Raw genomic sequence first — 25,442 nt, forward strand, 5'->3', positions numbered from 1 at the left:
CTAAGCTCAGGTTTGGCGAGACATACCTATACTGGAAGTTGGGAATGTCGCCCAGGCTGCCTGAATGGGCCACTTTGTCTCACCTTCCTGCAGGTAGTGTGGATGGATGAAATAATATTGTTTGAATTTTATAAGTGCTGCAAGGTTCAAAGGTAATGCGGGACTGGGAGCTTGCACTGAATCACCACATGTGCTGATTTGAAATATTTCAGTGAAGGTCTCTAAAATTCAATGCAGTGTAATCTGGCAATTAGCAAAGACTACAGTGTCGCCTGGAGATGCTGGGAATTGAACCCAGGACCTCATACATGCTAAGCATGCGCTCTACCACTGAGCTACATCCCCTTCCGTAACAATGCCTTAAATGATAGAATGGACAAAAACAGAACAGATAGAATAGAAACAACAGAAACAGTGACCAGATAGACAATTCAATTCTTGATTTTTTTTTAAATTCCAATTTGACTGGTTGTGACACAAAGGTTTGTCCCATTGTTACTTTACTTACATGTGCGTCACTTTTTGTGTGTTACAGTAACTTTTTTGGCCTGATCACCCAGTCCACAAGTGTTCCTGTACCTATATATTTACAAATCAAGCACTGTTAAGCAGGTGGCATCCTTTGCTGGTCAGGGGGAAGAGAAAGGTATGTTTCCAGCAGGGTTCTAAGAAATATGAAGCAATGCCAATGGATTTCTTGCCCATCAGCTTGACCACCTGGCCACCACAATACTGCATCTTTGGAAAATTACAGTGAAAGCGTGAGACCAATAAAAAAAAATCAAGATATGCTTGTCCAGTCAAGAATTGCTGGAAAACATGACTGATCCCAAATGAAGCAAAGTATGCGCTCTACCGCTGACCCACTTTGTCTAAGAGAAATGCTCCAAAAAGAAACACCAACCAACCTGCTAGTCTATAGATGCATAGAAAAGCTAAAGGTTGATTACAAATTTTCGCATGCTGCGCCCAAACCATGTTTCTATGCCTCTCTTCACCTCCGTCCAGCTTGAATGTACTCGTAACCACAGCGAGTCTTGTACATAATGCAGCTACAAGTGTTCCAGCAGGACAGACTAGATATTCCCATACCGGGAGTTGAACCCGGGCCACCTGGATGAGAGCCAGGAATCCTAACCGCTAGACCATATGGGAAGGATTTAAGAAGGTAAGAGTTGATTTAACGGTAAATAAGATAAGATAAGATAAGATCAGATCAGATCAGATCAGATCAGATCAGATCAGATAAGATATTCCTTTATTGTCCCACATGGGCACGATGGGTTCATACACAGGCCCCAGATGTACAAGGTTGTGGTCCGAGCTGCCCAGGGGGGGAGGGGGAAAGAGGAATAAGCCTCCTTGGTGTTGGCAAAAAAACAAGTCCAATGTTCTATTGTTTCTGGTGGGGCAGGTAACATACTGGTTGTATGATGGTAGAACAGAAGAGGGAGAAGCGTGGTTAAAGTCACCAGAGACGAGGGAGAGAGCCTGTGGGTGCTGTGTTTGCAGCCTACAAGTGCAGGAGAGCAGTGCTTCACAAGCATATTGAGCATTGGCAGACGGGGCCACATAGACTGCGATCAAAATCACATGTGAGAACTCCCGGGGCAGATAATATATCTTTTCTTCCCGCATTCTCTCGTTCTGTCCGCCCGCAGCAGATGAAAATTGTCCAAACCTACAATAGAGTCTGGCATTTCTGCTGTTAACCAGGTCTCTGTGAAAATCAAGACACTGCTGTCCCTATAAATCCTCTGGGACCGCATGAGGCTCGCTATTTTCGTCATTTTATTTTGAAGGGACCTCACGTTACCCATGACTACGGCGGGAACCGACTTCCTGTTTGTCCCTCTCTTCTCTCGGAGTTTACGTCCAGCCCGTCTGCTTCGTTGCGTTTTCCTTAGGATGTCCGCCGGGATAACGTGACGATCTCCAGGTAAGACGACTGTTCTCCGCAGTTTCATTAGTTCCTCCTTTGTGTAAACGCGGTACGGCGCCGGCCGGGGGGCGGGGCCGGAGCCGGGGGACTCAGAGCCAAGACACATCGCCACGACACGATGAAAACACTCAATCCAGCCGAATAAAGTCAAAAACAGTTGAATTAAAAACGATTCCAGCGCGTGTCCCTATCCTACAGTAAAATAGAAAAAATATACTAACTATATTTACAAAATATAGGAGATAAAGCACAATAAGTGTGAGAAAAAAGAGAGAGCGTTTACACCGGGCTGCTAGCTGTACCAGCGCCTTATGACGTATAAAGAAGGCCTCATTGATGCTTGAGAGTTAAGGAACAGTTCTGTATGTAATAGATATAAGCCCATTCCACGTGCAACAAGTCTAGTGATTAGTATTTTCCTTGTGGCTCAGCCTATTAGACCATGGACCTGAAATCCACAATCCCGGATTTTGGAGGCTAGTATCCTGTGCATATTGCTTATGGGGTTATGTACCCATAATAGACTCAAATTGCTTCAAAATGTCTATTCATGGGTCTTTTTTGACCTACATCTTCTTTCACTACTCGGCTATCCTTTTCCCCAAAAAAGAAATAACAATATAGGATGGAAAAAAGAAATGTGCTGCTAGATTCAAAGCAAATGTGGAACTGGGAGCTTGCGCTGAAGATCGGCTTCCATCATCCAACACATTACTGACTAGCTTGGTTAATTTGGATTGACAATGGCAATAATGCAAGTAAAAAAAATCTAGCAGAGGATGGTTTCGATCCATCGACCTCTGGGTTATGGGCCCAGCACGCTTCCGCTGCGCCACTCTGCTGAATGGCTATGATCATGGGACTCAAACCCACAATCCCTGGTTCAAGAGGCCAGTGCGTAATGCCCATGGGGCTGTATACGTCTAATAGACTCAAATTGCTTCAAAATATGAAATCTAATTTTAAAGGAATGTGGAACTGGGATCTTGCTACGAAAGACTTCGCTCTAACACTGAGCTACATAACCATCTCTTGCCTGTCATGATTATTTTCCAAGCAAGACCTGGAGTCAACACTTTTCACTTTGTGCCATCAACAGAATATTGAATGGAGATGCAGGGGATTGAAACAAGGATTTCATACATGCCCTCGTTCTGAAAGAATGGCTCCGAAATTAAACATCACCAAACATGCTGGTTTATAGAATAGAACGAAATCTCAAAATCTGTGCTGCTAAACACACGTTGCTGACAGGAATCTAACCTGCGCGGGGAAACCCCAATGGATTTCAAGTCCATCGCCTTAACCTCTCGGCCACAACAACAAGACACCTTTAAACTGTGTTTAAGAAAGTGAAAATTACCCACATTATTTTCTGAAACTAGCGCAATTACATTACCAGATTTAACTCTCCATGAATTCATGGAGACAGCATGTTTTACTAAGCATTCTAAGCTCAGGTTTGGAGAGACATACCTATACTGGAAGTTGGGAATGTCGCCCAGGCTGCCTGAATGGGCCACTTTGTCTCACCTTCCTGCAGGTAGTGTGGATGGATGAAATAATATTGTTTGAATTTTATAAGTGCTGCAAGGTTCAAAGGTAATGCGGGACTGGGAGCTTGCACTGAATCACCACATGTGCTGATTTGAAATATTTCAGTGAAGGTCTCTAAAATTCAATGCAGTGTAATCTGGCAATTAGCAAAGACTACAGTGTCGCCTGGAGATGCTGGGAATTGAACCCAGGACCTCATACATGCTAAGCATGCGCTCTACCACTGAGCTACATCCCCTTCCGTAACAATGCCTTAAATGATAGAATGGACAAAAACAGAACAGATAGAATAGAAAGAACAGAAACAGTGACCAGATAGACAATTCAATTCTTGATTTTTTTTTAAATTCCAATTTGACTGGTTGTGACACAAAGGTTTGTCCCATTGTTACTTTACTTACATGTGCGTCACTTTTTGTGTGTTACAGTAACTTTTTTGGCCTGATCACCCAGTCCACAAGTGTTCCTGTACCTATATATTTACAAATCAAGCACTGTTAAGCAGGTGGCATCCTTTGCTGGTCAGGGGGAAGAGAAAGGTATGTTTCCAGCAGGGTTCTAAGAAATATGAAGCAATGCCAATGGATTTCTTGCCCATCAGCTTGACCACCTGGCCACCACAATACTGCATCTTTGGAAAATTACAGTGAAAGCGTGAGACCAATAAAAAAAAATCAAGATATGCTTGTCCAGTCAAGAATTGCTGGAAAACATGACTGATCCCAAATGAAGCAAAGTATGCGCTCTACCGCTGACCCACTTTGTCTAAGAGAAATGCTCCAAAAAGAAACACCAACCAACCTGCTAGTCTATAGATGCATAGAAAAGCTAAAGGTTGATTACAAATTTTCGCATGCTGCGCCCAAACCATGTTTCTATGCCTCTCTTCACCTCCGTCCAGCTTGAATGTACTCGTAACCACAGCGAGTCTTGTACATAATGCAGCTACAAGTGTTCCAGCAGGACAGACTAGATATTCCCATACCGGGAGTTGAACCCGGGCCACCTGGATGAGAGCCAGGAATCCTAACCGCTAGACCATATGGGAAGGATTTAAGAAGGTAAGAGTTGATTTAACGGTAAATAAGATAAGATAAGATAAGATCAGATCAGATCAGATCAGATCAGATCAGATAAGATATTCCTTTATTGTCCCACATGGGCACGATGGGTTCATACACAGGCCCCAGATGTACAAGGTTGTGGTCCGAGCTGCCCAGGGGGGGAGGGGGAAAGAGGAATAAGCCTCCTTGGTGTTGGCAAAAAACAAGTCCAATGTTCTATTGTTTCTGGTGGGGCAGGTAACATACTGGTTGTATGATGGTAGAACAGAAGAGGGAGAAGCGTGGTTAAAGTCACCAGAGACGAGGGAGAGAGCCTGTGGGTGCTGTGTTTGCAGCCTACAAGTGCAGGAGAGCAGTGCTTCACAAGCATATTGAGCATTGGCAGACGGGGCCACATAGACTGCGATCAAAATCACATGTGAGAACTCCCGGGGCAGATAATATATCTTTTCTTCCCGCATTCTCTCGTTCTGTCCGCCCGCAGCAGATGAAAATTGTCCAAACCTACAATAGAGTCTGGCATTTCTGCTGTTAACCAGGTCTCTGTGAAAATCAAGACACTGCTGTCCCTATAAATCCTCTGGGACCGCATGAGGCTCGCTATTTTCGTCATTTTATTTTGAAGGGACCTCACGTTACCCATGACTACGGCGGGAACCGACTTCCTGTTTGTCCCTCTCTTCTCTCGGAGTTTACGTCCAGCCCGTCTGCTTCGTTGCGTTTTCCTTAGGATGTCCGCCGGGATAACGTGACGATCTCCAGGTAAGACGACTGTTCTCCGCAGTTTCATTAGTTCCTCCTTTGTGTAAACGCGGTACGGCGCCGGCCGGGGGGCGGGGCCGGAGCCGGGGGACTCAGAGCCAAGACACATCGCCACGACACGACGAAAACACTCAATCCAGCCGAATAAAGTCAAAAACAGTTGAATTAAAAACGATTCCAGCGCGTGTCCCTATCCTACAGTAAAATAGAAAAAATATACTAACTATATTTACAAAATATAGGAGATAAAGCACAATAAGTGTGAGAAAAAAGAGAGAGCGTTTACACCGGGCTGCTAGCTGTACCAGCGCCTTATGACGTATAAAGAAGGCCTCATTGATGCTTGAGAGTTAAGGAACAGTTCTGTATGTAATAGATATAAGCCCATTCCACGTGCAACAAGTCTAGTGATTAGTATTTTCCTTGTGGCTCAGCCTATTAGACCATGGACCTGAAATCCACAATCCCGGATTTTGGAGGCTAGTATCCTGTGCATATTGCTTATGGGGTTATGTACCCATAATAGACTCAAATTGCTTCAAAATGTCTATTCATGGGTCTTTTTTGACCTACATCTTCTTTCACTACTCGGCTATCCTTTTCCCCAAAAAAGAAATAACAATATAGGATGGAAAAAAGAAATGTGCTGCTAGATTCAAAGCAAATGTGGAACTGGGAGCTTGCGCTGAAGATCGGCTTCCATCATCCAACACATTACTGACTAGCTTGGTTAATTTGGATTGACAATGGCAATAATGCAAGTAAAAAAAATCTAGCAGAGGATGGTTTCGATCCATCGACCTCTGGGTTATGGGCCCAGCACGCTTCCGCTGCGCCACTCTGCTGAATGGCTATGATCATGGGACTCAAACCCACAATCCCTGGTTCAAGAGGCCAGTGCGTAATGCCCATGGGGCTGTATACGTCTAATAGACTCAAATTGCTTCAAAATATGAAATCTAATTTTAAAGGAATGTGGAACTGGGATCTTGCTACGAAAGACTTCGCTCTAACACTGAGCTACATAACCATCTCTTGCCTGTCATGATTATTTTCCAAGCAAGACCTGGAGTCAACACTTTTCACTTTGTGCCATCAACAGAATATTGAATGGAGATGCAGGGGATTGAAACAAGGATTTCATACATGCCCTCGTTCTGAAAGAATGGCTCCGAAATTAAACATCACCAAACATGCTGGTTTATAGAATAGAACGAAATCTCAAAATCTGTGCTGCTAAACACACGTTGCTGACAGGAATCTAACCTGCGCGGGGAAACCCCAATGGATTTCAAGTCCATCGCCTTAACCTCTCGGCCACAACAACAAGACACCTTTAAACTGTGTTTAAGAAAGTGAAAATTACCCACATTATTTTCTGAAACTAGCGCAATTACATTACCAGATTTAACTCTCCATGAATTCATGGAGACAGCATGTTTTACTAAGCATTCTAAGCTCAGGTTTGGAGAGACATACCTATACTGGAAGTTGGGAATGTCGCCCAGGCTGCCTGAATGGGCCACTTTGTCTCACCTTCCTGCAGGTAGTGTGGATGGATGAAATAATATTGTTTGAATTTTATAAGTGCTGCAAGGTTCAAAGGTAATGCGGGACTGGGAGCTTGCACTGAATCACCACATGTGCTGATTTGAAATATTTCAGTGAAGGTCTCTAAAATTCACTGCAGTGTAATCTGGCAATTAGCAAAGACTACAGTGTCGCCTGGAGATGCTGGGAATTGAACCCAGGACCTCATACATGCTAAGCATGCGCTCTACCACTGAGCTACATCCCCTTCCGTAACAATGCCTTAAATGATAGAATGGACAAAAACAGAACAGATAGAATAGAAAGAACAGAAACAGTGACCAGATAGACAATTCAATTCTTGATTTTTTTTTTAAATTCCAATTTGACTGGTTGTGACACAAAGGTTTGTCCCATTGTTACTTTACTTACATGTGCGTCACTTTTTGTGTGTTACAGTAACTTTTTTGGCCTGATCACCCAGTCCACAAGTGTTCCTGTACCTATATATTTACAAATCAAGCACTGTTAAGCAGGTGGCATCCTTTGCTGGTCAGGGGGAAGAGAAAGGTATGTTTCCAGCAGGGTTCTAAGAAATATGAAGCAATGCCAATGGATTTCTTGCCCATCAGCTTGACCACCTGGCCACCACAATACTGCATCTTTGGAAAATTACAGTGAAAGCGTGAGACCAATAAAAAAAAATCAAGATATGCTTGTCCAGTCAAGAATTGCTGGAAAACATGACTGATCCCAAATGAAGCAAAGTATGCGCTCTACCGCTGACCCACTTTGTCTAAGAGAAATGCTCCAAAAAGAAACACCAACCAACCTGCTAGTCTATAGATGCATAGAAAAGCTAAAGGTTGATTACGAATTTTCGCATGCTGCGCCCAAATCGATACCATGTTGCTATGCCTCTCTTCACCTCCGTCCAGCTTGAATGTACTCGTAACCACAGCGAGTCTTGTACATAATGCAGCTACAAGTGTTCCAGCAGGACAGACTAGATATTCCCATACCGGGAGTTGAACCCGGGCCACCTGGATTCTTTAGCTAAACAGCCCTAAACAGAATCCCATTCATTTCCTATGGTAGTGTTAAACCACTACGGATGTAATATACTTTTGGCCAGCGGCGGCGCTGTGGCGAGAGCGCGCCATGTTTGAATGCAGAGTGACGTCATTCATTCAGTGCGACCTGGACAAGTTTAGCACTAGATCTGCTCCTGTTTTCACCTTCTTATGGACATTTTACTGCCCCAGAACACTCGTATTTTGTGGCATTTATAACGGGCATTTGAAGACGTTTTCAGGTAAAGTTCGTCTTGTGTTTTGCACTTTTGAAACTGTGTTTTTAGTCACATAAAGTCACTGCTACTTCCATGTCTCTGTTGAACAACTAAACGCGACTTTTCTGTCAGTTTTGTGTGATATTCAGCCCTGTGAAGTTAAAGTTTATTACATTTAAAGGTTTGCAGTTGTGCAGTTTTATATAAGGTGCAATATTACGTGATCTGTGTGTTGTGTTGTCTCTTATTGTGCATAAAAGTAGTTGTAGCTTCAACAATTCATCACAAGTAAGAGAGACTTTTTCCCACAATGGGGGAAATGCCTTCACTTCATGTTAATGTGGAGGACATTCCACAACTGTTACCTAGCAACAGACTGTAAACAAGAGCCAAAATCCATATGAATGACTCAACAATTCCTCCTGTCCTCCTCTGCCCCATCCTCCTCTGTCCTGTCCTCTGCCCCGTCCTCCTCTGCCCTGTCCTCCTCTGTCCTGTCCTCCTCTCTCCTGTCCTCCTCTGCCCTGTCCTCTTTTCCACCCACTCGTGTCCCCACCACCTCTCCTCGTGAGCCCTTGGGTGAGTATAACTACATAAATCATGTGTTCTTGGTTTGTGTGGAGTCACACAGAGTCACACCGTGTAGAGGAGCAGTCACTTCTGTTTCATTTCATGTCTTTTCCTTTAGTAGTGGCTGAAGAGGACGCGCTGGAGAGGACAATGCTCAGCATCTCCGTCCAAACAACACGTGGATGTGTGTAATGTGTCTGTAACGCTTAAGCTCCATTTTGGATTTATCATGTGTTAAAAAGGTTTGTCTTTTATTCCAGCCGTGTCTGCACCAGTCGCTGCTGAGCTCCATCATCCTCAGGTTTACAGAAGTTCACACACAGATGTCCTGCCATGAAAGACACTTTGGGACACGTTCTGTCCTGTGCATGAGTTCAGTTGTTCCTGACCCTGTTCAGGTCCTGCTCTGAATTCATGCACCTGTGATGAGAGTAAGTCATATTATCTGGTGTTCAATATGAATGAGTGAGAGCTTCTTCTGCTCATTCACACTAACATTGCTAAATAAAACAGCAATATAAACTTACTTATGATATAAACAACAGGTCAAATGTAAGTGTGCGTTGTTACTAACAGCTAAATATGACTCATTATTCTTCTTCTTCTCTTACAGCAACTGTTCTGGAGGAACCACAGGATGTAAGAGCTTTTACTTGTTGCTTATTCACTGTAAGATCAAAGTTGATCAAACGTATCATATATTTCTTTCCTCTCTTCAGCTGCTGCAGATGTGCTGCCCCTTAAGCCTCCAGTGCCACTTCCACAGGAGCTGAGGTTTGTTCTGCCCGAGTCTGGAAGTACTTCAGCTCCAGGTCTGACATTTTAATAGAATAATCTAAACAAACATAAACCTATATTGTGGTGTTTTGGTTGTTTCAGATGCAGCTCGTCCCACACATTCTGCATCTGATGCTCCTGGAGAAGAGACAACCCAAAGTGAGTGAGCTCCATGTGTGTCTGTGTCTGTCTCAGTCAAACCATCACAGAGTGAACAGATGAATGCTTCATGCTCCATGTGTGTCTGTGTCTGTCTCAGTCAAACCATCACAGAGTGAACAGATGAATGCTTCATGCTCCATGTGTGTCTGTGTCTGTCTCAGTCAAACCATCACAGAGTGAACAGATGAATGCTTCATGCTCCATGTGTGTCTGTGTCTGTCTCAGTCAAACCATCACAGAGTGAACAGATGAATGCTTCATGCTGACTGTAGTTTCACAGCCAGTGCAGTGGTTCTAAATGTGTGTCATGTGTTGTATTTCATGTGCACACGTGTTGCTTATCACTAAAACATTCATCTGTTTTGTTCTGTAGTTCCTCCTCCAGTGAAGCTTCAGCCGCAGTCGTCACAACAGGCCGCCTCCCCCTCCACTGCCCCTGAGCCAATCAGCCAACAGCGCGCTACACCCGACCACAAAACTACATATTTGTCATTACATCATCATCACATCAAATTATTAAATGCATCATCTTCACTCAACATCAGCCCGAAAAAGCTGGAGCAAACACAGACACTCTGGCAGCACCACAACTCTGCCTGTCGTCACCACGACAACTGTCGTCACCACGACCATCACCTCGTCTCCTACAGCTCTGACCATCACCGTCTCTTTCTCAGGACGCCCTGAGCAGCAGCCCTGAAGAAACACCACCTTTAAGGACATTGTGGACACAGAGTTCTTCCAGAGGGAGCTGGAGGCCACAAGACAGAGAGAGGAGGAAAGGAAGCAACAGAAGAGGAAGAGAGAGGAGTCACCTGCCCCAGGGAGAACGTGCAGGTTCTGCCCCAGGGAGAACGTGCAGGTTCTGCCCCAGGGAGAACGTGCAGGTTCTGCAAACTGGTGCTGAAGCAGGCCCCGCACAGTCCTCACATCCACACATACTTCCCTGGACTGTATATATCTGTATATTTAATGTAAATACTACTGTCAAGTAATGAATGCTGTCTGAAGTGTAAATAAATTAAACTTAATATTTCTGGTATTTTCCCTGTCAATAAATATTCTTAAAAGTACATGTTTTTTTGTGTTTTCTTTCCAATATAACAATACAACAATATTCTTTAAATGATTGAGATATCATATCATTAACAATATGAGTCATTGTTTTATTTCTCTGCAGAACATAAACTGAACACAATAGTACAGTTCAGTGCTGCAGTGTTAGAGATGTGATAGTGTGACCTCTGACCCCTGCGGACTAAACACCTGGAGTTTTCTGACCCACTCCAAGTTTATTTATGCAGAAGGTGTGACGTGGGTAAATCTCTTAAGGTGAAGCAGAAATCACTATTTGTGATCAATTTGTGATTTTATTAAAATTGCAAATCAGTACCAGCAGCTGCATGTGAGTCCTTCTCATGATCTGACCTTTTAACAAGTGCAAACTGACACACCAACTCATAAACTTTATACATTTAATGTTTTGATCCTTTGAAACGTTCCTCTTCTTCTGGGCACAGCAGGAATTGAACTCTGGTTTCTTGAGATGAATTTGTGAACGAACACGAATCTCTGCATTCTGATTGGTTGGCCTTCATCACAGTGGCACATGGCACACAGGCTCATTCTGATTGGCTGGCGCTCTACGCCCACTATCCACGGCTGGCCCCTGGATGAGTGCCAGGAATCCTAACCGCTAGACCATATGGGAAGGCTTTGAGAAGGTAAGAGTTGATTTCATGGTAAAGAAGATAAACCAATGGGAACGAGAAGTGAACCTGGTTTTGTCTGACCAAGAGTGTAGAGTGTTTAATCGAAAGAAAAGAAAAAAGGACACACAGAAATAGTTCATTTTCTCGCTACTTTATGCCACACGTTTCGCTCCCTTGCCTAATTTGCTGAAAAATTAGCCGAAATAGCTCAGTTGGGAGAGCGTTAGACTGAAGATCTAAAGGTCCCTGGTTCAATCCCGGGTTTCGGCAGGTGTACCTGAATGTTAGTCTTTGCTCAAAAATACAATAAATAGGAACGCTGGGTCTATTTAATATTTTGCGAGATCAGGACATAAATGGCCTGGAAAGGATCTATAAAACATAAACAGCATGCTTTCGTTGGAACATTGTTAGCATGAACATGTTTGGTAACATGTTTGGTTTTGCTGAATGTTGTACCCAAGACCTTCTGCGTGTAGGGCAGATGTGATGACCACCACACAATGAAACCATGAAGCAGAAGTTTGCGTACTTCAATGCTGCTCTCTTTGATATAGCCCAATGATCAAATGTCATACTTATTTTCAAAACAGGACATCCTGTAGAAAGGTGTGGTTCAACGGTATAGCAGCTAGCGCTCTGAATCCAGAGTTTTTCTTCATTTCTAATTGCAATTAGAGGTGTTACCCAGGGACGACTGCTCACCTTGCCAGAGCAAGCAAGAAATACAATCCCAGAAGTAACCACTGTATGTAATTATGTAAGGAAACCAGGAAATCATTACGGCGCTGGGGCTTCCTTGGTCAAAGGGCCTGTTTAGTTAACAGGAAATGCCTACTCTTTTGTCTATGAAAAATATTTACAAGGACAGTAAAGCCCACAAGAAGAGCCCTCAAACCCATACCTTTCTCCCTCAAGTTTACTGCTGCTACACTTTGCATTAAGAGAGGGAAAAGTATTGCTGCACATCAAGATTGTTTGCACTGTTTGCACTCCTTGTTTCTCATTTTTTGGGCAAGGGATGATTGATGTAAAGACTTGTAGCTTTGGATCACCGTTATCCTTCCAAGGAGCAGTCTGCGGTTCCATGGTGTAATGGTTAGCACACTTTGAATCCAGCGATCCGAGTTCAAATCTCAGTGGAACCTTGAGTGCCCCGAGAGTAGCGTTACTCTTTTGAAAAAGTGCAGAAACATGAAGAATCTTTGGGTAAAATCTGTGCTTACCCCCTGAAAGGAGCCAACCAAAGCATACAAACTAAACAAAGCTGTTAAAATCTGGAGCTGGTTTTCTTATGACCAAGCTTATGATTCAACGCCTGGATTACAAAAGGCGTAAACGTTTCACCGCATTGCAAAAGAAAATCAAATGAAAAGCATTGATGTGTTGAAGGAATCCTTTGACTTGGAGAGACAGGACTTTTATAGGACTTATTATAAGCAAGAAATGAAACAAAGAAATGACCACTATAATCCTCTGACAGTAATCTTTGTTGAAGCCAATCAATCAGAACTTGCGAGGGGAATCATTTCTAAATGATCTCAATGCATTGGTAATCTGGACAACGTTCTGCTAAGTATATTCTAAACCAATGGGAACGAGAAGTGAACCTGGTTTTGTCTGACCAAGAGTGTGGAAATGTGGGAACAGCCCTGAGGAAGACCACAAAATCACATGCCTGAAGGGGAAAAATATGTTTTTTCACCACACCATGTCAAAGTGCCCATTATTCACAAGGAAATGCTAACTGCTGGAGAACCCAGCAGGCAAACCACTATCAGGTGTTTTGGGGCTGTGCTGTTGCTCAAAAATAATGGACTGAAATTCACAGGGCACTGCAGACTGTTTTTGACTTTGCCATCCAACTCAAATTTAAAACTATGTACTTGGGCCTCAACACTCCTGCCATGGACACAAAAATGGATACCCTTGGAACACACTTTTGGCTGTAGAGAAAAAGGCCATCACAAAGAAATGCTCGACACCAACCACGCCAACGATCAAAGACTTGACTGACATAGTAACAGACATTAGACATTGGATGAATGGAAAACAGTGACATTCAGGCTTAATTTGGATAAGCACTAATTTGATCGACTTTGGACCAAGTAGGACCCCTATTTTCATTTAAATGTGATTTTGTTTTTATTTTATGTTTAGTGCTATTTATGTTCTTTTTATTTCGATTTTTGCTCCCTGGTCGTGTCCTGTATTGTTTAATGTTTAATCGAAAGAAAAGAAAAAAGGACACACAGAACTAGTTAATTTTCTCGCTACTTTATGCCACACGTTTCGCTCCCTTGCCTAATTTGCTGAAAAATTAGCCGAAATAGCTCAGTTGGGAGAGCGTTAGACTGAAGATCTAAAGGTCCCTGGTTCAATCCCGGGTTTCGGCAGGTGTACCTGAATGTTAGTCTTTGCTCAAAAATACAATAAATAGGAATGCTGGGTCTATTTAATATTTTGCGAGATCAGGACATAAATGGCCTGGAAAGGATCTATAAAACATAAACAGCATGCTTTCGTTGGAACATTGTTAGCATGAACATGTTTGGTAACATGTTTGGTTTCGCTGAATGTTGTACCCAAGACCTTCTGCGTGTAGGGCAGATGTGATGACCACCACACAATGAAACCATGAAGCAGAAGTTTGCCTACTTCAATGCTGCTCTCTTTGATATAGCCCAATGATCAAATGTCATACTTATTTTCAAAACAGGACATCCGGTAGAAAGGTGTGGTTCAACGGTATAGCCGTTAGCGCTCTGAATCCAGAGTTTTTCTTCATTTCTTATTGCAATTAGATGCACAAGTCTTTTATGGATATGCCTAGATTCTCGTCTCTGTGGCGCAATCGGCTAGCGCGTTCGGCTGTTAACCGAAAGGTTGGTGGTTCGAGCCCATCCAGGGAGGACTGCTCACCTTGCCAAAGCAAGCAAGAAATACAATGCCAGAAGTAACCACTGTATGTAATTATGTAAGGAAACCAGGAAATCGTTATGGCGCTGCGGCTTCCTTGGTCAAAGGGCCTGTTTAGTAAACAGGAAATGCCTACTCTTTTGTGTATGAAAAATATTTACAAGGACAGAAAAGCCCACAAGAAGAGCCCTCAAACCCATACCTTTCTCCCTCAAGTTTACTGCTGCTACACTTTGCATTAAGAGAGGGAAAAGTATTGCTGCACATCAAGATTATTTGCACTGTTTTAACTCCTTGTTTCTCATTTTTTTGGCAAGGGATGATTGACGTAAAGACTCCAAGGAGGAGTCTGCGGTTCCATGGTGTAATGGTTAGCACTCTGGACTCTGAATCCAGCGATCCGAGTTTAAATCTCGGTGGAACCTTGAGTGCCCCGAGAGCAGCGCTACTCTTTTGAAAAAGTGCAGAAACAAGAAGAATCTTTGGGTAAAATCTGTGCTTACCCCCTGAAAGGAGCCAACCAAAGCATACAAACTAAACAAAGCTGTTAAAATCTGGAGCTGGTTTTCTTATGACCAAGCTTATGATTCAACGCCTGGATTACAAAAGGCGTAAACGTTTCACCGCATTGCAAAAGAAAATCAAATGAAAAGCATTGATGTGTTGAAGGAATCCTTTGACTTGGAGAGACAGGACTTTTATAGGACTTATTATAAGCAAGAAATGAAACAAAGAAATGACCACTATAATCCTCTGACAGTAATCTTTGTTGAAACCAATCAATCAGAACTTGCGAGGGGAATCATTTCTAAATGATCTCAATGCATTGGTAATCTGGACAACGTTCTGCTAAGTATATTCTAAACCAATGGGAACGAGAAGTTAACCTGGATTTGTCTGACCAAGAGTGTGGAAATGTAGGAACAGCCCTGAGGAAGACCACAAAATCACATGCCTGAAGGGGAAAAATATGTTTTTTTCACCACACCATGTCAAAGTGCCCATTATTCACAAGGAAATGCTAACTGCTGGAGAACCCAGCAGGCAAACCACTATCAGGTGTTTTGGGGCTGTGCTGTTGCTCAAAAATAATGGACTGAAATTCACAGGGCACTGCAGACTGTTTTTGACTTTTCCATCCCACTCAAATTTAAAACTATGTACTTGGGCCTCAACACTCCTGCCATGGACACAATAAATGGATACCCTTGGAACATACTTTTGGATGTAGAGAAAAAGGCCATCACAAAGAAATGCTCGACACCAACCACGCCAAAGATCAAAGACTTGACTGACATAGTAACAGACATTAGACATTGGATGAATGGAAAACAGTGACATTCAGGCTTAATTTGGATAAGCACTAATTTGATTGACTTGGACCAAGTAGGACCCTTATTTTCATTTAAATGTGATTTTGTTTTTATTTTATTTTATGTTATGTTATGTTTTATGTAACTATTAAGTTATTTTAATTACGATTTTTGCTCCCTGGTCGTGTCCTGTATTGTTTTATGTTTAATCAAAAGAAAAGAAAAAAGGACACACAGAACTAGTTCATTTTCTCGCTACGTTATTCCTGGTTCAATCCTGGGTTTCGGCAGGTGTACCTGAATGTTAGTCTTTGCTCAAAAATACAATGAATAGGAATGCTGGGTCTATTGGATATTTTGCGAGATCAGGACATAAATGGCCTGGAAAGGATCTATAAAACATAAACAGCAAGCTTTCGTTGGAACATTGTTAGCATGAACATGTTTGGTAACATGTTTGGTTTCGCTGAATGTTGTACCAAAGACCTTCTGCGTGTAGGGCAGATGTGATGACCACCACACAATGAAACCATGAAGCAGAAGTTTGCCTACTTCAATGCTGCTCTCTTTGATATATCCCAATGATCAAATGTCATACTTATTTTCAAAACAGGACATCCTGTAGAAAGGTGTGGTTCAACGGTATAGCCGTTAGCGCTCTGAATCCAGAGTTTTTCTTCATTTCTTATTGCAATTAGATGCACAAGTCTTTTATGGATATGCCTAGATTCTCGTCTCTGTGGCGCAATCGGCTAGCGCGTTCGGCTGTTAACCGAAAGGTTGGTGGTTTGAGCCCATCCAGGGACGACTGCTCACCTTGCCAGAGCAAGCAAGAAATACAATCCCAGAAGTAACCACTGTATGTAATTATGTAAGGAAACCAGGAAATCGTTATGGCGCTGCGGCTTCCTTGGTCAAAGGGCCTGTTTATTAAACAGGAAATGCCTACTCTTTTGTCTATGAAAAATATTTACAAGGACAGTAAAGCCCACAAGAAGAGCCCTCAGACCCATACCTTTCTCCCTCAAGTTTACTGCTGCTACACTTTGCATTAAGAGAGGGAAAAGTATTGCTGCACATCAAGATTATTTGCACTGTTTTCACTCCTTGTTTCTCATTTTTTTGGCAAGGGATGATTGATGTAAGACTTGTAGCTTTGGATGACCGTTATCCTTCCAAGGAGGAGACTGCGGTTCCATGGTGTAATGGTTAGCACTCTGGACTCTGAATCCAGCGATCTGAGTTCATATCTCGGTGGAACCTTGAGTACCCCGAGAGCAGTGCTACTCTTTTGAAAAAGTGCAGAAACAAGAAGAATCTTTGGGTAAAATCTGTGCTTACCCCCTGAAAGGAGCCAACCAAAGCATACAAACTAAACAAAGCTGTTAAAATCTGGAGCTGGTTTTCTTATGACCAAGCTTATGATTCAACGCCTGGATTACAAAAGGCGTAAACGTTTCACCGCATTGCAAAAGAAAATCAAATGAAAAGCATTGATGTGTTGAAGGAATCCTTTGACTTGGAGAGACAGGACTTTTATAGGACTTATTATAAGCAAGAAATGAAACAAAGAAATGACCACTATAATCCTCTGACAGTAATCTTTGTTGAAACCAATCAATCAGAACTTGCGAGGGGAATCATTTCTAAATGATCTCAATGCATTGGTAATCTGGACAACGTTCTGCTAAGTATATTCTAAACCAATGGGAACGAGAAGTTAACCTGGTTTTGTCTGACCAAGAGTGTGGAAATGTAGGAACAGCCCTGAGGAAGACCACAAAATCACATGCCTGAAGGGGAAAAATATGTTTTTTTCACCACACCATGTCAAAGTGCCCATTATTCACAAGGAAATGCTAACTGCTGGAGAACCCAGCAGGCAAACCACTATCAGGTGTGTTGGGGCTGTGCTGTTGCTCAAAAATAATGGACTGAAATTCACAGGGCACTGCAGACTGTTTTTGACTTTTCCATCCCACTCAAATTTAAAACTATGTACTTGGGCCTCAACACTCCTGCCATGGACACAATAAATGGATACCCTTGGAACATACTTTTGGCTGTAGAGAAAAAGGCCATCACAAAGAAATGCTCGACACCAACCACGCCAACGATCAAAGACTTGACTGACATAGTAACAGACATTAGACATTGGATGAATGGAAAACAGTGACATTCAGGCTTAATTTGGATAAGCACTAATTTGATCGACTTTGGACCAAGTAGGACCCCTATTTTCATTTAAAGGTGATTTTGTTTTTATTTTATGTTATGTTATGTTTTATGTAACTATTAAGTTCTTTTAATTACAATTTTTGCTCCCTGGTCGTGTCCTGTATTGTTTTATGTTTAATCAAAAGAAAAGAAAAAAGGACACACAGAACAAGTTCATTTTCTTGCTACGTTATTCCTGGTTCAATCCCGGGTTTCGGCATGCGTACCTGAATGTTAGTCTTTGCTCAAAAATACAATGAATAGGAATGCTGGGTCTATTGGATATTTTGCGAGATCAGGACATAAATGGCCTGGAAAGGATCTATAAAACATAAACAGCATGCTTTCGTTGGAACATTGTTAGCATGAACATGTTTGGTAACATGTTTGGTTTCGCTGAATGTTGTACCCAAGACCTTCTGCGTGTAGGGCAGATGTGATGACCACCACACAATGAAACCATGAAGCAGAAGTTTGCCTACTTCAATGCTGCTCTCTTTGATATATCCCAATGATCAAATGTCATACTTATTTTCAAAACAGGACATCCTGTAGAAAGGTGTGGTTCAACGGTATAGCCGTTAGCGCTCTGAATCCAGAGTTTTTCTTCATTTCTTATTGCAATTAGATGCACAAGTCTTTTATGGATATGCCTAGATTCTCGTCTCTGTGGCGCAATCGGCTAGCGCGTTCGGTTGTTAACCGAAAGTTTGGTGGTTCGAGCCCATCCAGGGACGACTGCTCACCTTGCCAGAGCAAGCAAGAAATACAATCCCAGAAGTAACCACTGTATGTAATTATGTAAGGAAACCAGGAAATCGTTATGGCGCTGCGGCTTCCTTGGTCAAAGGGCCTGTTTATTAAACAGGAAATGCCTACTTTTTGTCTATGAAAAATATTTACAAGGACAGAAAAGCCCACAAGAAGAGCCCTCAAACCCATACCTTTCTCCCTCAAGTTTACTGCTGCTACACTTTGCATTAAGAGAGGGAAAAGTATTGCTGCACATCAAGATTATTTGCACTGTTTTCACTCCTTGTTTCTCATTTTTTTGGCAAGGGATGATTGATGTAAGACTTGTAGCTTTGGATGACCGTTATCCTTCCAAGGAGGAGTCTGTGGTTCCATGGTGTAATGGTTAGCACTCTGGACTCTGAATCCAGCGATCTGAGTTCATATCTCGGTGGAACCTTGAGTACCCCGAGAGCAGTGCTACTCTTTTGAAAAAGTGCAGAAACAAGAAGAATCTTTGGGTAAAATCTGTGCTTACCCCCTGAAAGGAGCCAACCAAAGCATACAAACTAAACAAAGCTGTTAAAATCTGGAGCTGGTTTTCTTATGACCAAGCTTATGATTCAACGCCTGGATTACAAAAGGCGTAAACGTTTCACCGCATTGCAAAAGAAAATCAAATGAAAAGCATTGATGTGTTGAAGGAATCCTTTGACTTGGAGAGACAGGACTTTTATAGGACTTATTATAAGCAAGAAATGAAACAAAGAAACGACCACTATAATCCTCTGACAGTAATCTTTGTTGAAACCAATCAATCAGAACTTGCGAGGGGAATCATTTCTAAATGATCTCAATGCATTGGTAATCTGGACAACGTTCTGCTAAGTATATTCTAAACCAATGGGAACGAGAAGTTAACCTGGTTTTGTCTGACCAAGAGTGTGGAAATGTAGGAACAGCCCTGAGGAAGACCACATAATCACATGCCTGAAGCGGAAAAATATGTTTTTTTTCACCACACCATGTCAAAGTGCCCATTATTCACAAGGAAATGCTAACTGCTGGAGAACCCAGCAGGCAAACCACTATCAGGTGTTTTGGGGCTGTGCTGTTGCTCAAAAATAATGGACTGAAATTCACAGGGCATTGCACACTGTTTTTGACTTTGCCATCCCACTCAAATTTAAAACTATGTACTTGGGCCTCAACACTCCTGCCATGGACACAATAAATGGATACCCTTGGAACATACTTTTGGCTGTAGAGAAAAAGGCCATCACAAAGAAATGCTCGACACCAACCACGCCAAAGATCAAAGACTTGACTGACATAGTAACAGACATTAGACATTGGATGAATGGAAAACAGTGACATTCAGGCTTAATTTGGATAAGCACTAATTTGATCGACTTTGGACCAAGTAGGACCCCTATTTTCATTTAAAGGTGATTTTGTTTTTATTTTATGTTATGTTATGTTTTATGTAACTATTAAGTTCTTTTAATTACAATTTTTGCTCCCTGGTCGTGTCCTGTATTGTTTTATGTTTAATCAAAAGAAAAGAAAAAAGGACACACAGAACAAGTTCATTTTCTTGCTACGTTATTCCTGGTTCAATCCCGGGTTTCGGCATGCGTACCTGAATGTTAGTCTTTGCTCAAAAATACAATGAATAGGAATGCTGGGTCTATTGGATATTTTGCGAGATCAGGACATAAATGGCCTGGAAAGGATCTATAAAACATAAACAGCATGCTTTCGTTGGAACATTGTTAGCATGAACATGTTTGGTAACATGTTTGGTTTCGCTGAATGTTGTACCCAAGACCTTCTGCGTGTAGGGCAGATGTGATGACCACCACACAATGAAACCATGAAGCAGAAGTTTGCCTACTTCAATGCTGCTCTCTTTGATATAGCCCAATGATCAAATGTCATACTTATTTTCAAAACAGGACATCCTGTAGAAAGGTGTGGTTCAACGGTATAGCGGTTAGCGCTCTGAATCCAGAGTTTTTCTTCATTTCTTATTGCAATTAGATGCACAAGTCTTTTATGCATACGCCTAGATTCTCGTCTCTGTGGCGCAATCGGCTAGCGCGTTCGGTTGTTAACCGAAAGGTTGGTGGTTCGAGCCCATCCAGGGACGACTGCTCACCTTGCCAGAGCAAGCAAAAAATACAATCCCAGAAGTAACCACTGTATGTAATTATGTAAGGAAACCAGGAAATCGTTATGGCGCTGCGGCTTCCTTGGTCAAAGGGCCTGTTTATTAAACAGGAAATGCCTACTTTTTGTCTATGAAAAATATTTACAAGGACAGAAAAGCCCACAAGAAGAGCCCTCAAACCCATACCTTTCTCCCTCAAGTTTACTGCTGCTACACTTTGCATTAAGAGAGGGAAAAGTATTGCTGCACATCAAGATTATTTGCACTGTTTTCACTCCTTGTTTCTCATTTTTTTGGCAAGGGATGATTGACGTAAAGACTTGTAGCTTTGGATGACCGTTATCATTCCAAGGAGGAGTCTGCGGTTCCATGGTGTAATGGTTATCACTCTGGACTCTGAATCCAGCGATCCGAGTTCAAATCTCGGTGAAACCTTGAGTGCCCCGAGAGCAGCGCTACTCTTTTGAAAAAGTGCAGAAACAAGAAGAATCTTTGGGTAAAATCTGTGCTTACCCCCTGAAAGGAGCCAACCAAAGCATACAAACTAAACAAAGCTGTTAAAATCTGGAGCTGGTTTTCTTATGACCAAGCTTATGATTCAACGCCTGGATTACAAAAGGCGTAAACGTTTCACTGCATTGCAAAAGAAAATCAAATGAAAAGCATTGATGTGTTGAAGGAATCCTTTGACTTGGAGAGACAGGACTTTTATAGGACTTATTATAAGCAAGAAATGAAACAAAGAAATGACCACTATAATCCTCTGACAGTAATCTTTGTTGAAACCAATCAATCAGAACTTGCGAGGGGAATCATTTCTAAATGATCTCAATGCATTGGTAATCTGGACAACGTTCTGCTAAGTATATTCTAAACCAATGGGAACGAGAAGTTAACCTGGTTTTGTCTGACCAAGAGTGTGGAAATGTAGGAACAGCCCTGAGGAAGACCACAAAATCACATGCCTGAAGGGGAAAAATATGTTTTTTTCACCACACCATGTCAAAGTGCCCATTATTCACAAGGAAATGCTAACTGCTGGAGAACCCAGCAGGCAAACCACTATCAGGTGTGTTGGGGCTGTGCTGTTGCTCAAAAATAATGGACTGAAATTCACAGGGCACTGCAGACTGTTTTTGACTTTGCCATCCCACTCAAATTTAAAACTATGTACTTGGGCCTCAACACTCCTGCCATGGACACAATAAATGGATACCCTTGGAACATACTTTTGGCTGTAGAGAAAAAGGCCATCACAAAGAAATGCTCGACACCAACCACGCCAACGATCAAAGACTTGACTGACATAGTAACAGACATTAGACATTGGATGAATGGAAAACAGTGACATTCAGGCTTAACTTGGATAAGCACTAATTTGATTGACTTGGACCAAGTAGGACCCTTATTTTCATTTAAATGTGATTTTGTTTTTATTTTATTTTATGTTATGTTATGTTTTATGTAACTATTAAGTTCTTTTAATTACGATTTTTGCTCCCTGGTCGTGTCCTGTATTGTTTTATGTTTAATCAAAAGAAAAGAAAAAAGGACACACAGAACTAGTTCATTTTCTCGCTACGTTATTCCTGGTTCAATCCCGGGTTTCGGCATGTGTACCTGAATGTTAGTCTTTGCTCAAAAATACAATGAATAGGAATGCTGGGTCTATTGGATATTTTGCGAGATCAGGACATAAATGGCCTGGAAAGGATCTATAAAACATAAACAGCATGCTTTCGTTGGAACATTGTTAGCATGAACATGTTTGGTAACATGTTTGGTTTCGCTGAATGTTGTACCCAAGACCTTCTGCGTGTAGGGCAGATGTGATGACCACCACACAATGAAACCATGAAGCAGAAGTTTGCCTACTTCAATGCTGCTCTCTTTGATATAGCCCAATGATCAAATGTCATACTTATTTTCAAAACAGGACATCCTGTAGAAAGGTGTGGTTCAACGGTATAGCGGTTAGCGCTCTGAATCCAGAGTTTTTCTTCATTTCTTACTGCAATTAGAGGCACAAATCTTTTATGGATATGCCTAGATTCTCGTCTCTGTGGCGCAATCGGCTAGTGCGTTCGGCTGTTAACCGAAAGGATGGTGGTTCGAGCCCACCCAGGGACGACTGCTCACCTTGCCAGAGCAAGCAAGAAATACAATCCCAGAAGTAACCACTGTATGTAATTATGTAAGGAAACCAGGAAATCATTATGGCGCTGCGGCTTCCTTGGTCAAAGGGCCTGTTTAGTAAACAGGAAATGCCTACTCTTTTGTCTATGAAAAATATTTACAAGGACAGAAAAGCCCACAAGAAGAGCCCTCAAACCCATACCTTTCTCCCTCAAGTTTACTGCTGCTACACTTTGCAATAAGAGAGGGAAAAGTATTGCTGCACATCAAGATTATTTGCACTGTTTTCACTCCTTGTTTCTCATTTTTTTGGCAAGGGATGATTAACGTAAAGACTCCAAGGAGGAGTCTGCGGTTCCATGGTGTAATGGTTAGCACTCTGGACTCTGAATCCAGCGATCTGAGTTCATATCTCGGTGGAACCTTGAGTACCCCGAGAGCAGTGCTACTCTTTTGAAAAAGTGCAGAAACAAGAAGAATCTTTGGGTAAAATCTGTGCTTACCCCCTGAAAGGAGCCAACCAAAGCATACAAACTAAACAAAGCTGTTAAAATCTGGAGCTGGTTTTCTTATGACCAAGCTTATGATTCAACGCCTGGATTACAAAAGGCGTAAACGTTTCACCGCATTGCAAAAGAAAATCAAATGAAAAGCATTGATGTGTTGAAGGAATCCTTTGACTTGGAGAGACAGGACTTTTATAGGACTTATTATAAGCAAGAAATGAAACAAAGAAACGACCACTATAATCCTCTGACAGTAATCTTTGTTGAAACCAATCAATCAGAACTTGCGAGGGGAATCATTTCTAAATGATCTCAATGCATTGGTAATCTGGACAACGTTCTGCTAAGTATATTCTAAACCAATGGGAACGAGAAGTTAACCTGGTTTTGTCTGACCAAGAGTGTGGAAATGTAGGAACAGCCCTGAGGAAGACCACATAATCACATGCCTGAAGTGGAAAAATATGTTTTTTTTCACCACACCATGTCAAAGTGCCCATTATTCACAAGGAAATGCTAACTGCTGGAGAACCCAGCAGGCAAACCACTATCAGGTGTTTTGGGGCTGTGCTGTTGCTCAAAAATAATGGACTGAAATTCACAGGGCATTGCACACTGTTTTTGACTTTGCCATCCCACTCAAATTTAAAACTATGTACTTGGGCCTCAACACTCCTGCCATGGACACAATAAATGGATACCCTTGGAACATACTTTTGGCTGTAGAGAAAAAGGCCATCACAAAGAAATGCTCGACACCAACCACGCCAAAGATCAAAGACTTGACTGACATAGTAACAGACATTAGACATTGGATGAATGGAAAACAGTGACATTCAGGCTTAATTTGGATAAGCACTAATTTGATCGACTTTGGACCAAGTAGGACCCCTATTTTCATTTAAAGGTGATTTTGTTTTTATTTTATGTTATGTTATGTTTTATGTAACTATTAAGTTCTTTTAATTACAATTTTTGCTCCCTGGTCGTGTCCTGTATTGTTTTATGTTTAATCAAAAGAAAAGAAAAAAGGACACACAGAACAAGTTCATTTTCTTGCTACGTTATTCCTGGTTCAATCCCGGGTTTCGGCATGCGTACCTGAATGTTAGTCTTTGCTCAAAAATACAATGAATAGGAATGCTGGGTCTATTGGATATTTTGCGAGATCAGGACATAAATGGCCTGGAAAGGATCTATAAAACATAAACAGCATGCTTTCGTTGGAACATTGTTAGCATGAACATGTTTGGTAACATGTTTGGTTTCGCTGAATGTTGTACCCAAGACCTTCTGCGTGTAGGGCAGATGTGATGACCACCACACAATGAAACCATGAAGCAGAAGTTTGCCTACTTCAATGCTGCTCTCTTTGATATAGCCCAATGATCAAATGTCATACTTATTTTCAAAACAGGACATCCTGTAGAAAGGTGTGGTTCAACGGTATAGCCGTTAGCGCTCTGAATCCAGAGTTTTTCTTCATTTCTTATTGCAATTAGATGCACAAGTCTTTTATGCATATGCCTAGATTCTCGTCTCTGTGGCGCAATCGGCTAGCGCGTTCGGTTGTTAACCGAAAGGTTGGTGGTTCGAGCCCATCCAGGGACGACTGCTCACCTTGCCAGAGCAAGCAAGAAATACAATCCCAGAAGTAACCACTGTATGTAATTATGTAAGGAAACCAGGAAATCGTTATGGCGCTGCGGCTTCCTTGGTCAAAGGGCCTGTTTATTAAACAGGAAATGCCTACTTTTTGTCTATGAAAAATATTTACAAGGACAGAAAAGCCCACAAGAAGAGCCCTCAAACCCATACCTTTCTCCCTCAAGTTTACTGCTGCTACACTTTGCATTAAGAGAGGGAAAAGTATTGCTGCACATCAAGATTATTTGCACTGTTTTCACTCCTTGTTTCTCATTTTTTTGGCAAGGGATGATTGACGTAAAGACTTGTAGCTTTGGATGACCGTTATCATTCCAAGGAGGAGTCTGCGGTTCCATGGTGTAATGGTTATCACTCTGGACTCTGAATCCAGCGATCCGAGTTCAAATCTCGGTGAAACCTTGAGTGCCCCGA

General features: G+C 42.0%; 17 non-coding genes across 17 annotated transcripts; 8 read left to right on the forward strand and 9 right to left on the reverse strand.

Annotated features, from left to right (window-relative positions):
* Positions 1 to 273: 273 nt before the first annotated feature.
* trnaa-agc (transfer RNA alanine (anticodon AGC)) lies at positions 274 to 345 on the reverse strand. The gene has a single exon. It is a non-coding gene; the product is annotated as a tRNA-Ala (tRNA).
* Positions 346 to 1,083: 738 nt separating this feature from the next.
* Positions 1,084 to 1,155, reverse strand: trnae-cuc (transfer RNA glutamic acid (anticodon CUC)). Its single transcript has one exon. It is a non-coding gene; the product is annotated as a tRNA-Glu (tRNA).
* A 1,557-nt stretch (positions 1,156 to 2,712) lies between these two features.
* On the reverse strand, positions 2,713 to 2,784 carry trnam-cau (transfer RNA methionine (anticodon CAU)). The gene has a single exon. It is a non-coding gene; the product is annotated as a tRNA-Met (tRNA).
* A 400-nt stretch (positions 2,785 to 3,184) lies between these two features.
* On the reverse strand, positions 3,185 to 3,266 carry trnas-uga (transfer RNA serine (anticodon UGA)). The gene has a single exon. It is a non-coding gene; the product is annotated as a tRNA-Ser (tRNA).
* A 399-nt stretch (positions 3,267 to 3,665) lies between these two features.
* Positions 3,666 to 3,737, reverse strand: trnaa-agc (transfer RNA alanine (anticodon AGC)). Its single transcript has one exon. It is a non-coding gene; the product is annotated as a tRNA-Ala (tRNA).
* Positions 3,738 to 4,475: 738 nt separating this feature from the next.
* Positions 4,476 to 4,547, reverse strand: trnae-cuc (transfer RNA glutamic acid (anticodon CUC)). The gene has a single exon. It is a non-coding gene; the product is annotated as a tRNA-Glu (tRNA).
* Positions 4,548 to 6,098: 1,551 nt separating this feature from the next.
* Positions 6,099 to 6,170, reverse strand: trnam-cau (transfer RNA methionine (anticodon CAU)). The gene has a single exon. It is a non-coding gene; the product is annotated as a tRNA-Met (tRNA).
* A 400-nt stretch (positions 6,171 to 6,570) lies between these two features.
* trnas-uga (transfer RNA serine (anticodon UGA)) lies at positions 6,571 to 6,652 on the reverse strand. The gene has a single exon. It is a non-coding gene; the product is annotated as a tRNA-Ser (tRNA).
* A 399-nt stretch (positions 6,653 to 7,051) lies between these two features.
* Positions 7,052 to 7,123, reverse strand: trnaa-agc (transfer RNA alanine (anticodon AGC)). The gene has a single exon. It is a non-coding gene; the product is annotated as a tRNA-Ala (tRNA).
* A 4,441-nt stretch (positions 7,124 to 11,564) lies between these two features.
* On the forward strand, positions 11,565 to 11,637 carry trnaf-gaa (transfer RNA phenylalanine (anticodon GAA)). Its single transcript has one exon. It is a non-coding gene; the product is annotated as a tRNA-Phe (tRNA).
* Positions 11,638 to 13,690: 2,053 nt separating this feature from the next.
* trnaf-gaa (transfer RNA phenylalanine (anticodon GAA)) lies at positions 13,691 to 13,763 on the forward strand. Its single transcript has one exon. It is a non-coding gene; the product is annotated as a tRNA-Phe (tRNA).
* An 876-nt stretch (positions 13,764 to 14,639) lies between these two features.
* Positions 14,640 to 14,711, forward strand: trnaq-cug (transfer RNA glutamine (anticodon CUG)). Its single transcript has one exon. It is a non-coding gene; the product is annotated as a tRNA-Gln (tRNA).
* A 2,079-nt stretch (positions 14,712 to 16,790) lies between these two features.
* Positions 16,791 to 16,862, forward strand: trnaq-cug (transfer RNA glutamine (anticodon CUG)). The gene has a single exon. It is a non-coding gene; the product is annotated as a tRNA-Gln (tRNA).
* Positions 16,863 to 18,936: 2,074 nt separating this feature from the next.
* Positions 18,937 to 19,008, forward strand: trnaq-cug (transfer RNA glutamine (anticodon CUG)). The gene has a single exon. It is a non-coding gene; the product is annotated as a tRNA-Gln (tRNA).
* Positions 19,009 to 21,084: 2,076 nt separating this feature from the next.
* trnaq-cug (transfer RNA glutamine (anticodon CUG)) lies at positions 21,085 to 21,156 on the forward strand. Its single transcript has one exon. It is a non-coding gene; the product is annotated as a tRNA-Gln (tRNA).
* Positions 21,157 to 23,210: 2,054 nt separating this feature from the next.
* trnaq-cug (transfer RNA glutamine (anticodon CUG)) lies at positions 23,211 to 23,282 on the forward strand. Its single transcript has one exon. It is a non-coding gene; the product is annotated as a tRNA-Gln (tRNA).
* Positions 23,283 to 25,358: 2,076 nt separating this feature from the next.
* Positions 25,359 to 25,430, forward strand: trnaq-cug (transfer RNA glutamine (anticodon CUG)). The gene has a single exon. It is a non-coding gene; the product is annotated as a tRNA-Gln (tRNA).
* The last annotated feature ends 12 nt before the right edge of the window (positions 25,431 to 25,442 follow it).

This window comes from Eucyclogobius newberryi, unplaced genomic scaffold (assembly GCF_026437365.1).
Source record: "Eucyclogobius newberryi isolate DKJ021-1_F unplaced genomic scaffold, fEucNew1.0.hap1 SCAF_103, whole genome shotgun sequence".
NCBI lineage: Eukaryota > Metazoa > Chordata > Actinopteri > Gobiiformes > Gobiidae > Eucyclogobius > Eucyclogobius newberryi.